This window comes from Tamandua tetradactyla, chromosome 11 (genome assembly GCF_023851605.1).
Source record: "Tamandua tetradactyla isolate mTamTet1 chromosome 11, mTamTet1.pri, whole genome shotgun sequence".
Lineage (NCBI taxonomy): Eukaryota > Metazoa > Chordata > Mammalia > Pilosa > Myrmecophagidae > Tamandua > Tamandua tetradactyla.
The window spans coordinates 74,278,351-74,292,478 of record NC_135337.1 but is presented as its reverse complement, the minus strand read 5'-3'; the positions used below and the strand labels follow the sequence as shown (position 1 = coordinate 74,292,478).

General features: G+C 38.3%; 1 protein-coding gene and 1 pseudogene across 2 annotated transcripts in view; one reads left to right on the top strand and one right to left on the bottom strand.

Annotated features, from left to right (window-relative positions):
• Positions 1 to 9,758: 9,758 nt before the first annotated feature.
• On the bottom strand, positions 9,759 to 10,029 carry LOC143650298 (U6 snRNA-associated Sm-like protein LSm8 pseudogene; annotated as a pseudogene).
• A 72-nt stretch (positions 10,030 to 10,101) lies between these two features.
• Positions 10,102 to 14,128, top strand: part of LOC143650295 (putative adhesion G protein-coupled receptor E4P) — a 56,474-nt gene continuing 52,447 nt past the window's right edge. For both annotated transcript variants that reach the window (XM_077120911.1, XM_077120910.1), the window contains exon 1: positions 10,102 to 10,205. The gene's annotated coding sequence lies outside the window, so the exon portion shown is untranslated. The remainder of the gene's footprint in view (positions 10,206 to 14,128) is intronic.

Below are 14,128 nucleotides of genomic sequence, written 5' to 3'. Positions count from 1 at the left end.
AGAGGATGTTTGTTTTTTCTTAAACCCCAAGGTCTTGTTAGCTATCTCTTGTATGTAGGAAGTAATATACTGAAAAGTAGGCACTCTGTTTTATCATGAAATGCATGCATACTTTTAGTCACGTAAACCCTGCAGTATATAAGCAGGAACTAGTTAAGAATAAAGTTGTCTGTTGTCTTTACTGCTAAAGCTTCAGACCCCCTGATCCCTTTCTCTCTCTCGTTTTTACTCTAACACTCCTTAGGGTCATAACAGTGGCCAGCAAACACCAGTGTCTTAGTTTATGTATTTTGCTTTTTGACCACAGTAAAATCACCCCTCAGTGTTGCTGAAGGAGTATCTGGTATAAGGGTGGTGAATGAGTTTCTTTCATCTTTCTTTATTTTGAGTTGGTCTTTGTTTTCCAGGACTGCTATGAAATATACCACACACTGATTGGCTTAAACAGCACTAACTTATTTTCTCCTTGTTTGAAAGCTAGATGCCCCAAATCAAATCTCAGCAGGCCATCTTTCTCCCAGATTCTGTAGTGTGCTGGTCCCAGCTTGTTGCCATCCTTGGGGTTCCTTGGCTTTCATCTCTGGCTCCATTGCAGGGTGCTAGGTCTCCTTGGTCTCTCCCTGGGCTTTCTCTGACTGACTCCCTCTGAATTTCCTTTGCTTGTTAGGACTCCTGTCATAAGGGCCACCCTGATTCAATTTGACCTCATCTAAGTCGGATCCTTAAAGACCCTATGCATAAACGAGTCCACATCTTAACTCATAATAAAACCTTCAAAGAGATTAAGACTTGAGCATGTCTTCTGTAGGGTACATGATTCAATTCCCAACAGATTTTTTCATCAAAATCCATTACAAGCTCTTCCCAGGTAAATGCCCTGTCCCATACCACAATTTTTAAACATGGCCAGGTCAAATCTGCAGAATGCACAAGTTCTTGCCTACCTGTGGTGTAAGAAGCAGGTCCCCTCTCCAGCTTGGGGTTGCTGTCATTCACCTGGGCCCCAAAGCTACAGCAGCTAGGGACACAGTTATACTTGTATAGCATCTCTACACAATTCTCATCCCTTCCCTTCACTTACAGGGCTCAGCCAAGTCACTCAGGTCAGCGTGAGGTACAAAGAGTCCCAACTATCCTCATTGTCCTTCCTCTCTTTTCCTCCTAGTGAAAACCTTTTAAAGCACCATGCATCTCAGTTGGTGCAGGTAGGTGTTTTGAAAGGCATAGTAAGGGTGTATCACAATTGTTTGTCAAAACCATCCAAATTCTAGCCCTGGTCCAAGCCCAAACCCCGAGAGACATAGAAAAGAAAACTGAGGTGACTTGGAGATGTTAAGAAATTTGCAGAAAATTGTCTATTCATCCCTATACATTTTAAGTATTGTGCTGGTTTAAAAGGATGTATGTACCATAGAAAAGCTATGTTTTAATCCTAATCCCATTTTGTAAAGGCAGCCATTCCTTATGTGATTTATCAAGAATGGTTGTAAAACCGGATTAGGGGAGATGTGTCTCCACCCATTTGGGGGGTCTTGACTGGCTTACTGGAGTCCTGTAAAAGAGGAAACATTTTGGAGAATGAGAGATTTAGAGAGAGCAGAGAAGAATGACAGAGCCATGAGAAGCAGAGAGCCCACAAGACAGTGACCTTTGGAAATGAAAGAAAACACCTCCCAGAGAGCCTCATGAAACAGGAAGCCAGGAGAGAAAGCTAGCAGATGACCCCTTGCTCACCTAATAAACCTGTTTATTAGGTTTCTCCCCATTAGAATGTAAGTTCGATGAATGGAAGGACAATGCGCATCTTTCTTAGCATCACAACCCCATTTTTAGAGAGTAGGTACTTGCTCTAGATTACTAGCTGCTGGAATGCAATATACCAGAAATGAAATGACTTTCAAAATGAGGAAGTTTCTCTCCCTTCCAGCAGAGAGAGAAACTGTGACTGTGTTCACCATGTGCCTTCTTACTTGAGAGAGAAACCCTGAACTTCATCAGCCTTCTTGAACCAAGGTGTCCCTGGATGCCTTTGATTGAACATTTCTATAGACTTGTTTTAATTGGGACATTTTCTCGGCCTTAGAACTGTAAACTAGCAACTTACTAAATTCCCCCTTTTTAAAAGCCATTCCGTTTCTGGCATATTGCATTCCAGCAGCTAGCAAACTAGAGCAAGTATCTACTCTCTAAAAATGGGGTTGTATTGAACTTACATTCTAATGGGCAGAAACCTAATAAACAGGTACATGAATATCTAAATAGGCTGGATATCTTCTATTGGTTCCTCCAAATCCTTCAGTTCTCCCAAGAGGTGGAAATCTCTGGACTTCTGGACTTCTGGGTCATGTTGCTTTTGATCAATGGGTGCACCAGCAGAATATCAGAAAAAGGGAGAGTGAGATCAGAGTACTTATCCCCTTAGTTCCTTCCTTGAGGCCACGATGGAATGTGTGTAGCCTGAATAAAAGACCACAGCAACAGGGCCTGGTACAGTAAGTCTTTCGGTTACAATTTCTTACTCTTTGTCTGTTCTGATATTTTCCGAATAGCTTTAGGTGTAATTCCTAAACATCTTCATCCTACTCTGAGATTTTATTTCCATTTCAAGCAAAAAGAGAGAATATATAAATCTTGAATTATAAAGGTTTTGGAATTAATAGTAAAGTTTTGCATGAGTTACAATGTGTCTTGTTCTACCCTTCCACTATTTTGCATGTTATAATGACTATACAATCACGACATACATAAAACCAAAAAAGGAACACCATGAATTGTTAGCAAGACATCGCCAGTAACTAGGAGAGAAAGACAAAACAGATACTCCTCTACATACTTCAAATGGAGCATGGAACATGATAACACCTGAATTTCAAATTTCTGGCTTCCAGAAATATGAGACAATAAATTTCTCTGTTTTAAACCATCCAGGTCATGGTCCTTTGTTAAGGTAGGCCTAGGAAATTAAAACAAACTTGAAATGTTCAATTTTTTACCAGTTTTAAAAAAATGATTAATGCCTCATGTTTTGCATGGCAAATGAAAAGGTGTTTAGGCCTCTCATTGTCTCCTCTACCAAAAAGAAAACTATCTGAATATTACATTTAAATGCCTGACTCCAAGAGAAGTTCTTGAAATTCAGAGCACTTCATGCACTCACAGCCCAATACTGCATGTGATTTCTGCACAAAAGGATGCAAACACTCCTCCTCTTGGTGTGTGGTCCTTTCCATGATGACTCTAAGCTTGGCCATGTTTAGAGTTTTGGTTTTGGCTGATGGGACAATAGCTAGCAGGATGTGATCAGAGCTTTGAAAAATTCCTACCTATATAACTTTCCTCTCCTTGCTGCCCTCATTCATGAACAGAATAACCTCAGTATAACTTACCAGGGGATGAGAAGCCCTGTGCAAGAGAACAAAGGCTTGCTAGCCAACAATCCATCACTCTGGCTGACAATCTGACAAACACTAGATATGTGGACGCAGCCATGCTAGATCACCCAGTCACAGGCCAACCCACCAACTGAGCACAAACCCATGAAAGAGCCCATGAGAGACCTGCTGAGTCAGTTCCTATAAGAAGAACAGTCTAGCCAATCTACAAATCATGAACTAAAGAAAATGGCTATTGTTTTAAGCACTGTCCTTTGGGGTGGCTTGTTACAGAGCCAAAGCTAATGGTACACTGCACAAGTCAGGCTGGAAGCAATTCATTGCACACATGTTGTTAGGCATGGTACCATTTTCCTTCACCTCGAAAATGCAGTTGGTTGGACGAGGGATTGGCCCCTATGCCCACAAACAATCTATGAGATAAATGAAGCAGAGAAGTATTCTTTATAGCATTTCTCCATTGTGGATGTTGACTGGCCAACCCATCCAACCTGTGTCTCTCTCTTGGTATTTAAATGAAAAAACCCAGAGAGAAAAACAGAAACAGTAAAGCAAGTCAATGAACAAACTGAACAATAACAAAAGCAGAAGCCATCAGATAGGAGAAGTTGTTGATGATCATCTTCTCTAATTGCTACATCAGGTATTTCACCTCACCATAGCAGAACTGTAGATGGTCACCGTTGTCTGCCACCATCACCAAATACTAGTTCATTTCACCAGCCAAAGACAAAATAGTCTAAAAAACAGTGTGGTCACCTCTCAGTCTTTAACAAGCATGTAACAATTGACTTTGGGAGATTGTGAAAGAATCTTCTCTCCATCCTTCTCCAACCTACCCTGTACACTGGGAGGTTATCCTGTATGCACTGTATCATCAGGCCCTCTTGTGCTCTGTCTTCCAGGTGTAATCGACCAGTGTAGCCCTGGAATGACACAGGAGGGCTGGAAGAGAGGGAGATGGGGATGTTTATTTCCGCATCTGGCCCCCAAACCATACAGGTTCTTCACATTTGGGCAGTAGTTGGATTCTTCCGCTGCAAGTTGAAACCCTTTCCAGGTTCCTATAACTGTTCCCTCTCTTTGTCTCTTCAAGCCAAGTATTGGACAGAGCTCCACCTATTTTTATTCCCAATGCCCCACCATCATTTATTAATTTCTTTTTGTCCTGCCAACACCTATATAAAGAGTCCCTTTACTAAATACCCCTCATTTAACCCACTTGACCATACCAGCTGCTTTTCTGCAAGTCACAGATTAATATGCACTTGAAATTATCCTAGCTCTGCTCATTCTAACCAGAAAACAAACCTTTCTTACTAACTGTCACAGAAGAGGAAGCTGCATTTCAAAGAAAAGAAGGAAACGCCTCCTTTTACACACTTTGGGAACCAGAGCACAAACACAAACCACACTTCCTCATTTGCTGGCCACTTGAAAAGAATTGTTTCTCAGCGTAACCCCATATGCCTTGAAATGGTGGTTTTCAGTATGTGGGTTGACATGAAGTAGGGTGAAGGTGTTCTAGCTTCTAAGAATTGAGAACACTGAAAGTCGGTACCTGAACAGATATTTGCACATGAATGTTCAGAGCAACATTATTTACAATTTCCAAAAGATGGAAATAGACCAAGTGTCACAACTGATGAATAGATAAACAGCCTGTGTTATATATGTACGACAGAATAGTATGCAGCTGTAAGGAATAATGCAGTCCTGAAGCAAGCACCAACATGAATGAACCTTCACGACTTTATGTTGAGCAAAGCCAGACACAAAAGGACTACTATTGTATGGTTTCACTAATATGAATATAATGAGGAAATCCTGGGAGCTAAAATCTGGAGTATAAGTTACCAGGAGATAGAAATAGGGTATTAAAAATTTGTTTATTCATTCATCAGCTAATGGCATTTGGGTTGTTTCTACCTTTTGGCTATCTTGAATTGTGCTGATGTGAACATGTAAGAACATGCATTTGTTTGAGTACCAGTTTTCAGTTTTTCTTGTAGTTCTGTGTTTACCAACTCGAAGAGCCAGCAAACTTTTTCCTTAAGTGGTTGAACAGTTTAGGTACACATCAGTAATGAACACAGATTCCTATCTCTCCACATCCTCATCAACACATTATTTTCCTTTTTTTCAATTTTTGTCTTCTTGATGTTTGAGTCAAACATGGTTCCTCAATGTGGTCGTGATTTACTTTTCCTAGGGAAAAATGATGCAGCAAACATCTTGACTATTACATAGTTGTCTATATAGCCAACCTTCAGAACCATAAATGGTAGATTATTTGAATATTTTATTGCATTGACTGTAATTTATAAGAAATAAACACAGTCAAAGTTATTCTTCACTGTTTGGTACAAAAGGACTATTGACACACCTAGTCTCTACAACGAGCTGATTTACAAACCTCCACCTCCTACAGTGTCTTAGTTTCCTTTCTCCCAAATATCCTGCTGAGCCAATGGAGATATCAGTTGTTTCAAGACAAATTGTAAAAACCTGATTTCATTTTACTTTCCTATTTCTAGATGTGTCACTGACTTGCTGACTCATATTTGGCAAGCTCAAAATCTCTCATTCCCCCCGTTTTCCCTACGAACAATGTGGTTTGTAAAGAGCACCTTGGCATTTTAGTTTAGGAATAGACAGCAAAGAATAGTTTTATTTGCCAGAAGACTCTTATCTGTACATAGCTAAATTAAAATGTTATATTATTGAAATAAAAAATATTTTTGCCTCTGATTTTTCACTGTATTGAAAGCTCTTTATAAGCAGGGGCCTTGAGTTCCATGTTTTTGTATTTCCAACACTCAATATAGTACAATACAATGAGATCATGTTCTTATTCCCAGGTTAACAGTCTAATGGAATCCATGGTTGCTTGCCAGCCAGTAAGTGAAGAAACAGGAAGAATCATGAAGAGAGATCAGATCAAAATTTATGCAATTGTCCACACTGTCATCTTTGTTATCTTTGATCTAGGGCCCAAAACTTGTCACTTCTGCCTTTTTCGAATAGCTCCTGTTTCCTGTTGGTAGAAAGCTAGGTGGAGGTTGGAGATGAGGAGAGCTCCAGCCTGTGAACTCTGTCTTGGAGACTCTTGTATGAAGCTTGTCTTGCTGGCTTGGAGAGCCCTTATAGCAGCCTCTAGGTACAGAATTTTGCTGGTGGAATGATGTGTTCCTTAAACATCACTTGCCCTGGGGCCTGGCTCGTATGGGGAGATGCTTAATAAAGGTGTGCTATGAAATCAAATCAATATTCTATGACATGTAACATCATGGAATAATGGAATCATCCTTACCAGAATGTATTAGACATGGGTTCTTTGTATTCTCAACCAAATTCAGGTTTCCTGAAAGGCAAATATGACATTTATTCATTTCTGCACCCTTAATGCATAACATAGGACTTGACAAACAATAGCTGCCCAATAAATTAATTAGTGAATGTTGAAAAATGGGAAACAGAAAAATTAAGATGTTGGTATTAGAAATAATAAAGATATATTTCATAAATGTAGTTATGATCAGACAAGAAGCAAATCTTTAGGAGTTTATTTGGTTGTGCAAAGCTAGAGTATATTTTCCATGTTTGTGCCTGATCTCACTAAGATTCTTATAATCCAAATGAGGTAAAAATTTCAGGACCTCATGATAAAGAGAACAATCAAGAATTTTTCCAAATGTTCTAAGGATTGATCATGGTGATGAACTTACAGCTATGTGATGATATTGTGAGTTATTGATTATATACCAAGAATGAAATGATCATATGGTAAGAATGTTCATTTTTATATGTTGTTATGTTTAAAAAAATTTTTTAAAAAGAATTTTACCAACCATGTAGATTAGTGTAATACGTTGGGTGGCTCTGTTCCAAAGACCAGGAGTGAAGGTACATTTCTTTCTTAAAATAGTAAACTAAAAAGTGATTTGAAAATAGCGAACTAAGTAATACACAAAACTGCTGATTCCCTCTGGCTCTCAACTACTGCTTTAAGAATTTTATCAATTATAGGGCCCTTCTCAAAGTTTGATCCATTTTTCCTGGAATTAATAGGACTTGTCAGCACTTTTTATAACTTGACGTTCCCCATTGGATACTGTGCCAGTATGAAGCTATTATGTACCCCAGAAAAGCCATGTTTTAATCCTGATTCAATCTTGTGGAAACAACCATTGCTTCTAATCCTGAGTCAATATTGCAGGGTGGGAAATTTTAATTAGTTCCACAGAGATGTGACACATCCAATTGTGGGTATGACCATTTGATTAGATGGAGATGGGACTCCATCTATTCAAGCTGGGTCTTAATACTTTACGGGAATCTTTTAAAAAGGCAAACATTTTGGAGAGAGCCAGAAATGACAGAGCTGACAGAAACTTTAGAGCAGAGCTGACAAGGATGCTGACACTTGGAGAACAGAGACATGTATGTTTGGAGATGCTTGGAGCCCAGCAGAAGTTGCCATGAGATGTTAAGCAAGTCAGAACCTGGAGAGAGCAAAGGGAAGCTGAGAGATGAAGGTCAGCCCCAGAGAAGCAGTGTGAGGAACCCCCACAGGAACAGCAGCTGGAAGCATGAAGCCCAGGAGAAAGGGATCAGCAGATGCCAGTCACGTGACTATCCAGCTGACAGAGATGTTCTTGACCCATCGACCTTCCTTGAATTAATCTTTCCCTGGAGGCCTTAGTTTGAACATTTTCATAGGCTTCAAAGTATAAACTCATCAAATTCCCTTTATAAAAGCCATTGCATTTTTGTTATATCACATTCTGGCACCTTCCAAGTTAATACACATACTGTCACTGTTTCCAAATATCCTGATGCACTTTAGACTGTTCTGCTCTGATGATGTACTATTTAAGCTACTCTCATGAAAAGAGAACTAATCGAATCTTCAAATCCCCAACCATTACCCCAACCTTCTCACTCACTGTGCCTATTTGAATCTATTATGTACCCCAGAAAAGCCATGTTTTAATCTTGATCCAATCTTGAGGGGCTCAGATATTTCTTTTAATCCTGATTTAATATTGTAGAGTAGAAACTTTTTCCACAGAGATGCTGTATGCCCAATTGTGGGTTTGAGCTTTTGATTAGATGGAGATGTGATTCCACTCACTCAAGGTCAGTCTTGATTAGTTCATTGGAATCCTTTAAAAGAAGAAACATTTTGAAGAAAGCTCAGAGCCACAGAGAGTGTAAATATTTGGAGATCAAGATAGAAATAGCCAGAGTGCTAAGCAAGGGCTCACAGAAATAGTTAGAACCTGAGGGGAAGAGATTTCCGGCCCTGGCAGATGCTAAGCTAAGAGATGAAACCCAGAGTTTGGGCCCAGAGGAACTAAGCAAATATCTACAGACGCTTGGAGAGGAAACTATTGGCGTCAGAAGCAGGAAGCAACGAAACTGGTAACAGACCAGCAGATGCCAGCCACGTGCCTTTCCAGATTGCCTTCCTTGAGCCAAGGTATCTTTCTCTGGATGCCTTAGTTAAGACATATTTGGGGCCCTAGAACTGTAACCTTGAAACTTATTCAATTCCTTTTATTTTTCAATAAACACAGATTTATTTATTCATATATATTAACAATAAAAATTTCTTTAACTCTAGAAGTTCCCTAATTCTTAAAATTGAAAGCAAAATGACTTTTAAGACTATGAAATTGTTCTTATCAGATAATATATTATTCATAAAAGCCAATAAAATGCTTATATTATTTTCATATCTAATTTACTGGGCATCCAAATATTTTACCAATATCTTCCTCATGAATCCTATCCTTCTTAGTTTTTAGTATTTGAGTCCTCATTTTTGCCCCAATTCATTGAAACTTTGTTGGCATATTTCATTTTCCCAATCAAACACTCTTACTGACATCTCTAAGTGCCAGGAGGCAACTTTCAACAGTTCTGCCAACCACCATCCATATAGAACAATAAACGCTGATGATTCCCTGAGACAAGATTTACCTTCCTGAGGCACTCTTAAAAATTGTGAACTGCTGATGTCATTTTCATTTGTATGCTTTAGTTATATGGCACACATATTGCTCTTTTCAACTAGTTTGCCGTAAATACTAAAATGTTGGAAAGTACTTCTACAATTTTCCAAAATAATACAATTTTTCACATTATTTAATAGAAAAATAAAATGGAGATACCAAACCCATGATGTATACAAAATTTTTTTCAAAATGTAGAAATATTTAAATGTACATATCATTTTACAATAAATTAACAGAATCAAAATCCAAAATTACACATCCATCAAATGATGATTCGCAGCCTCTTCTGAATAATCAGTTCTTGTATAAAGATTTACAGATGTCCAATATATATATTTTTTCTTCAATGTGCTACAATGTTTACAGGTTCTGCCAAATATTCCCAAACAAGTGCAGAATCTGTCTCTTCATCAATTTCTTCTATGACTGCAAAGTTGTCACTTCTTATGATATCATCCTGGTACCACTTGTCTAGCCCCTGTGAAGAGCTGATTACTGGTTCATGGTTTCATCCAGAATCAAGTCAATGGTCTGGTCAAAATCCTTTAATGTTCCCATTATCATTCTCCCATCAGAACGGTTCCACTAATGTAGCTCTCCAAGGCGGACTTCATGATCTGAATTTCACTTCTGGCATATTGCTTTCCGGCAACATTAGCAAACTAATACACCCACTCACAAGACTCCTTGAGAAACAGAAGCTCAAGATAAGAAGTGACATACTTCCTCATTGGTTAGCTCTGAGACACTACCAGACTGAGTGACAAGGAAGAGTTTTTCGTCTTAGAGGGTAAGTTGGAATGGGTTTAGTGTCTTCTGATAGATAATAGAAAATAGAACATGTTACGTTTGTGATCTTGGGTTCAGCTAGAAACGGGTTCTGGCTCTGGAATTTTCAAGCAGACCTTGCTACATGCTCTGTTGCTTTCTTTCTTGAAAGCTACTCTATAGGCATCTGTATTCTTTCCATTTTTCCATGTCTCCTTGGACAGAGAAATCAAATGATGTTATGTGATAGTGTGGAATATACTGAGATGTTGTAGCACACTGAAAGGAGTTGGTGAATAGTGAATTAAGGGGCTAAGGTGGATTAAAAAAATAAACCTTAAAGAAACAGAGCCTAAAGTAAATCTAGCCTATAACTGATATCTTATTAAAAATGAGGAAAATAAGGGCTGAGAAGATTCAATGAATTGATCAATGTCACATAATGAATTATCATGACATGGTTTTTCACATGCCTTATGCATTGTCCCCCAAATAAACAAATCAGCACATTAGATTCCAGGTTTACAGTGGAAGGATTTTAGGTTTTATTCATAAACAGAGAGAAAAGATCAATAGCTCAGTGGGGTTGTCATGAAACCAAATTAGTGGATATCAACCAGCATTTTAAAAGAAATGGAAAGGATTAAATGATAAAATATCAGATGGTTCATGTTGTAACATTGTTTGGTGAAACTCAGTTCGGTTTCTCTCTCTTCTCTTTCTTTTCTCTCTGAAAATCTCTCAAAATCTTTCTGTCTTTTCTATAAAATGTACTTTTACCATGGGTTCTGACCAAAAATCTTTCCAAATTAGCATTGCCAAATGCCTCTGCTGTTCTGAAAAAAATATTATCATCTCTTTTATGAAAATATTTTAGTTAAACTGGTTTTAAAAGAGGACTCAAAAAACAACTGCCAAATAATATTGCATTGTGTTTATATACCACCTTATGTTATCCATTCATTGTTTGATGTATACTTAGGTTAATTCCATCTTTTGGCAATTGCAAATAATGCCACTGTGAGCATCAGTGTGCAAATATCTTTTTGAGTCCCTGTTTTCAATTCTTTTGGGTACATACTTACTAGTGGGATTGCCTAGTCATATGGTAATTTTTTAGTTAGTTTTCTGAGGCATGCCATGGTAGTTAATAGTACACTTATAAAGGTGTGTTTTCATGAATTTTAGCAAAAGTTCCATATCAATGAAAGGTGTTAATAATAAGATTCTATATGGGAATACTGTATTTTATGCATGACTGTTCTGTAAATCCACAACTGCTCTAATAGAAAATATAATAACACCAAAACAAGACAGTTGCCCTTATCCAGACAGGGTTTCTTTACAGTATATCTTGTTATAGGAGTTTGAAGTAAAAGAGAAGCATGAACAAAAAAAAAAAAGAAAATCAATATTGACAGAAAGTAATGTGTCAAGAAAATGACCAATTCTTCCAAGGACACGAGATTCCCATTAAAGAATTTGATTTTCAATCGGGCATGTTGTCTACTACAGAGGTTTCAAGTTGATGATAGCCCCCTGGCCATTTATTCAAGGAACATGTGTATTTAAAGGTCTTTAGATAGAAGCTGTGGTCTCCACTTCTCCCAAGGTTATCATGTCCCAAATGGTCTCATTTATGCTGGTTTTTAGCTCCTACAGGCATTGACACATTTGACCTTGGTAAAACAGCTGTACAAAAAAAGGGCTTTGGACCCAGGCAAATCTTAGCTCTGCATTTTACTAGCAGTGTGACTTTGACTAAGTGCTACAACCCCTTTGAACTTTAATGCTTTTATCTGAAAAATATGGGAATAATGGTACCATCTATATCATAGATGGGCTGGGTGCTTTCAATGAAATGATGGTTCCAAATCACTTTATAAGTTGAGGTTCCAAACAAATTTAGGCAGGAGTGGTGGAAGGGATAGTAGAAGTCTTTTCAACAAAATTTGATTTACATCCAAGGTTCCAATGCATAATGCATGACTAGCCTGTTCATGGCAGTCAGAAAACTGAGATTCCTCTGCAATAAGACATCTCAAATCAATACTTCTTTTCTGTGAGGGCATCATAGGACCCCTGCTAATTTTCATCACCACTGGTGGAAGAATAAATCATGAGCATGCAAAATCAGGGTTAGAATTGGACTCTTGGAAGGGGCCTGAACAATCTCCATGATATCATCTTCACTGTCATCACTACCACAAACACCAGCACCGTCACCACTACCATCATCACCATCATCGTCATCATCACTACTATCACCATCAATACCACCACCACCACCCACCACCACAATCATCACCATCATCGTCATCATCACTATCATCACCACCAATGCCACCATCACCACCACCACCACCACCCCCACCATCACCACCGCCACCACCATCATCATCACCACCATCACTACCAATACCACCATCACCACTACCACCACCACCACCACCGTCACCACCACCACCAATACCATCATCACCATCACCACCGCCACCCCCATCACCACCGCCACCACCATCATCATCACCACCATAAACACTGCCACTGTCACCATCATCACCACCATCATCACCATCACCACCATCACTACCACCACCACTATTACCATTATCATTACCACCATCATCACCACCATCATCACCATCTATAACCATCACTATCATCATCATCACCCCCACCACTTCCACCTTTACCACTGTAATTATTAAACTCCTTACCAACACCAGCACTGTCATCACCTTCAGTATTATGACCTCCATCATTGTTCCCTGCTCTCATCATATTTTACCTTATTAAGCACTTTTCACGGGCTATGCTGGTGCTACGTGCAATGGGATGTCTTCTCACTACCTCAGCACATGATGTCTTGAACTACGTATCTTTCATAGCTCCATTTTGCATATGAGAAAACTGAGGCTTGGAGGTAAAATCTTCACTTCAAGGCCATTCAGTTAATAATGGCAGATTTGGGATTCAAATTCAAGTTTGCCTATTACTGAATTATGATACCCCCTAACTGCCTGATGGCCAGTACCTAATTGTGGGTGAGGCACTGAGAGAGATTTACCCCACAGGAACAGAGGCAGGTCCTAAAGGATTGCAGAGTCTGAAAATCAGAGCTGAGCAGATATCTCAAAACAGGAGAATGGAGAAGGAATGTAGCTGTCAAGAGAAATAGTTCTTTTTTTTTAACATTACTGTTTTCTATTGAATTATTTATAATCATTGTTACTTTCTTATTACAAAAGTAGTGAATAAATTTGTAATTACACTTAAATAAAAAGAAGCAAAAAATCATGCATAAGGCCATTCACCACTAACATTTATAATTCCTTTAAATGTGATATAATGCATTTGCTCTATAACTTGATTTTATTCCTAATGCTGTATCAAAATTGCTTTCCACATTATTTTCCTCCCTCATTATTTTATTTATAATACTGTATTATTTTCATTACAAATATTTAAATGTTGCCTTTATTTCCATCTATACATTATGAAAACTATTTCGTTCAAACTATGTAGCTGCATTTTCTCCCTAAATTCCTTTATTATTACTAATACCACTTTTTGAGTGATTTAACAGATGTGTAGAGCTCATTATGTCACTGTCGTGCACAAGAAGTTCATCCTAAGCCCCAGTTATCCATAAACATAACATTAGGAGAGTTCTTTTTAAATTTTAAAATGATATCCTTAGGACAAAACCATACTGCTACTTTAAAGTATACTTTGTAAGTTTCATTTACAGTGTTGTCTAATACTTTCATTTTGTTCTTTAGGAACTATTTATTTTTTGTATATGAAATACATTTGTTTGACTCAAAATTCAAAAGATATGAAAGGGTGAACTGTGGGAAGTCTGTCTCTTTCCCTTGCTTCTAAGCCATTCAGTTCCTGTTTTCAAAGCCAATTGACATTATCGGCTTCTGAGGCATCTCC